Below are 4130 nucleotides of genomic sequence, written 5' to 3' on the forward strand. Positions count from 1 at the left end.
GGACTGGGGTAAGTGTTATTACTCATTCTGATTTTATATCATTAATCTATCTTCATTTTCGGCATTTGATTGAGGGTTCCAAAAAGAGAAATTGGGGGTTTCATCCTAAAGTTTCATAGAGTGAGTATTTGAGTTTTGAACATCGATTCAGAGTCGGATTTGAGTGAAACTGGTATGGTTGGACTCGTAATTGAATGGGTTGTCGGATTTTTTAAGTTTTGTCAGGTTCAGAGGTGCGAGCCCGGGTTTTGACTTTTTGGCCGATTTTGGGGTTTTGATTAAAGATTCGACCTTTATTGATTGGGTTTGCTTCCTTTGGCATTATTTGATGTATTTGAGTTGCTTTTGGCTAGTTTCGAGCCGTTTGGAGGTCTTTACGCGCGGGATGGCATTTGTGGAGTATCGTTTGTCTTGCTCGGTATTGGATTTGGCTTGTTCGAGGTAAGTAACACTTCTAAACTTGGTGCTGAGGGTATGAAAGCCTGAATTATATGTTATGTGATTGATGTTGAGGTGACGCACGTGCTAGGTGACGGGCGTATGGGCGTGTACTGTGTGAATTGTGACTCCGTTATTTTCGTGGTATTGTGTATTTACCTTATCTTACCTATAACCATGAAATTTCTATGTAATTGAGCTATTGAGCTGTGATCCATGTTAGAAACCATGACTAGGCTACATGCTTATCCTGTTGGGGCCCACGTGAGGTTATTTTTGTTGTTGAGTTATCTGCTTTAATTGCATTACATACTAAGTCATACGCATTCATATGCATATCATATCTCAGTCTCTGTTACAGTTTTATTGATACATCACATCATTATTTTTGGGCTGATTTTTCGTGACATTGAGAGCCCGAGAGACTGGAGAGATTGATGGCTGAGTGAGGCCAAGGGCCTGATGGTGAGGATGTTTATGGGATCGGGCTGCACGCCGCATCAAGTTTTATTGATTTATGTCATGATTAGCTTGTTATATTACTTGGGCTAAAGGAGCCCCTCCGAAATTAGTACACATCCTCAGTGAGTGCAGGTACCTACTGAGTGCGAATGCCGAGTACCCAGTGATTGGGAGGAGTGAGTGGCTGTGAGGACTGAGTGACTCGGAGGACTGAGTTAATTGATACTCTGATAGTATGCATATGGTTTTACCACTGAGTCGCATCGCATTTGACATGCACACTTGACATACAGGCATAGAGATGTATTTTTCCTCATGTTGTACGATATCACGTCATTCATGACTTTTCGCACATGTTGACATATAGGCATAGAGATGTATTTTTCTCATGCCATTTGAAAATGAAATATTTACCCATTGAAAGCCTTTTGTGGAAAAAATTCAGTTTTCAAACGTACTCATATTTTTTGGCAATTTCAGTAAAATATTTGGGTTTTCATTGATATACTTAAAAAGCGGGCCTATTTTTCTGGAAGTGAGGATGTTCTGAGCATTTTATCTCTGAGTTACTTCTTTTATTACTTTCATTATATTGTTATGAATTGTTATTGGCTATTGGCTTTGGACTCTGACCTTTATTCCAGCTCGTCACTACTTTCAACCTAAGGTTAGGTTTGTTACTTATTGAGTACATGGATTCGCTTGTACTCATACTACACTTCTGCACCTTGCGTGTAGATGTTGGCTGTTGATGATGTTGTGTTCGATGGGAGCTGGATTTGAAGATGTACCTGTGTTCCGGTTGTAGCTACCTCTTGTTCATGGTAGCCTTATATTTATAAAAATCTGTTTATGTACATTTCTAACAGATGATGTATTTACTTCATACCAACTTTGTAAAATTAGATTCTTAGAAGTTCGTGATCTATACTACCAGTCTTTGGGAAGTGTATAGAAGTTAAGTTATTTCATCAATTAATTTTTCCTAGAAAATCTCATTGAATCGGGTTGTTGTTAATTGGCTTACCTAACGGGTCGGGTTAGGTGCCATCGTGACTAGTTGGATTTTGGGTCATTACATATTCCTTTGGACGTAAGAAATTTTTCATTTTCGAAACTTTTTGCTTTTTTCGAAATCAGCGTTTGGCTATATAAAATTTTCAATTTTCACTTGAAGATGAATTTTGGAACTTTTTGAAAATTTGAAAAAATCCAAAAAAGCTATTTTCAAAATTTTCACTCAAATCACTCACAAAACTTCAAAAACAACTCAAAATTATATTCATGTCCAAACACAACTCTAATTTTCAAATATCATTTTCACTTGAAATTTTCTTTTGACTTTTTTTTTTTTTTGGAATTTTACAATCTTATGTCCAAATGCCCCACTTAATCAATTGGAGCGGTGTAATATTATTTGGAGCTTGAAGATTTACGTAAGTTAATTATGACTTACTCTTCTTGAGAGAATCTCTCTAAAATCATATTTTGAGTTAATACGTGATATTATTTATAAATATGCATATGTACTTGTGGGAACAAGCAGGAAGGATGTAACCATGTGTTTCTAAGTTTTTCGATTTTGAAGTGTCATGTGATTTTATATAAAAAATTTATTTTCATAACTTGTTTGCAAGATGACACTTAAGAAAAACGTTATAAGTTTTATTAAAACTTATGTGTTGATAAGAGTACAAACTATTCGAGTGATAAAGATATTAACGACCCGACCGGTCGTTTTGCTTTCTAGGATCCCGTTCCCCTAAATTAGACTCCCCGTACTTACTTTTACTGATTTATGACTTCGGGGGATGGTTGGTTCGGGATTTGGTAGAGTTTGGGTTGAAACCGGAACACTTGGTTCCTTAAGGTTGGCTTAAAAGGCCAAGTTTGACTTCGGTCAACGTTTTGAGTAAATGACATCGGAATCGGGATTTGAAGGTTCCAACAGGTTCGTATGATGATTTCGGACTTGGGCGTATGTTCGGATCGGGTTTTGGATGACCCAGGAGCGTTTTGGCGCCTACTAGTGAAAGTTGGTTCTTGAAGGTTTTTAGAAGTTCTTTAAATTCGGTTTGGAGCGGGTTTTGATGATATTGAGGTCCAAACGAAATTTCAAGACCGGGAATAGTTACATAATGTCATTTAAGACTTGCACGCAAAATTTGGTGTCATTCCGAGTAGTATAAGTACGTTTCGGCGCATTGGAAGTAAATTGAAGAACTTGAAGTCTTAAGTTTGATTCAATTGGTTTTAGGGTGTGATTCTTAGTTTTAATGTTGTTTCGGGCGTTTCGTGAGTTCGAGCGAGTCTGTTTTATGATTCCAAACTTGTTGGTATGTTTGGACGGGGCCCCGGGTGCCATTCGGACGATGCGCGAGTTGAGTTTGAAACTCAACAGGGCTGCTGGTGCACCAGTTCTGGTGTAACCGCACCTACGAGCGTATTTTCGCAGGTGCGAGCCAAGCCCCGCAGATGCGATCCAAGGATGGCCAGCCAGGTTCCGCAAATGCGGTTCCCTCTACGCAGAAGCGGGAGCCCGTCCGCAGGTGCGGCCCCAGCTGGCCCAGCCTATTGATACCCAAATTTTCCCTCATATCTCTAAAAATATATATATACTTTCAAAATAGTATATTTGCATCACTATTTAGTTTACAAACCTATACAAGCATTTTCTATAATTTTCTATAATATTTAAAGCTCAAAATTGATTGCCTTTAGATTTTAATTATATAATATCTAATAATTATCCCTCAAATTGTTTTGTGATGACTTAGCTACCTAAAATAATTATTTTTGCACCTATAAGATTTTTTTTGAAATATTTTATTTCATTACATATAATTACATTAGCATTTTTAAAGTTATTTGCACAATTTGCAGTAATAGCCTATACTCGTATACAAATGCTCTTTAGTTATGTCAAAATAGCATTTTACATTTTATAATATTAAGTTATCATTTTAAGCATTTCAGTGTGTAAATAATATTTTTTACTTATTTATCAAGCATTTTTATAAATTATTTTCGTGTATTTAAATAATAGCCTAGCTTTAAACTAATTTTTGAACCAAATTGGCCCAATATCCTCAGCCCAATAGACCCCAAGCCCAAACCAGGAGACCCCTCTATCCGACCAGTCGGTACCCGTCTTAGACCCGTCCCACCTTCTTCTTAATCCTAGTCGTTGATCTCTGGCCGACGATTAACTCCTCACTTTAATTACTCCC

This window comes from Nicotiana attenuata, chromosome 1, assembly GCF_001879085.1.
Source record: "Nicotiana attenuata strain UT chromosome 1, NIATTr2, whole genome shotgun sequence".
Lineage (NCBI taxonomy): Eukaryota > Viridiplantae > Streptophyta > Magnoliopsida > Solanales > Solanaceae > Nicotiana > Nicotiana attenuata.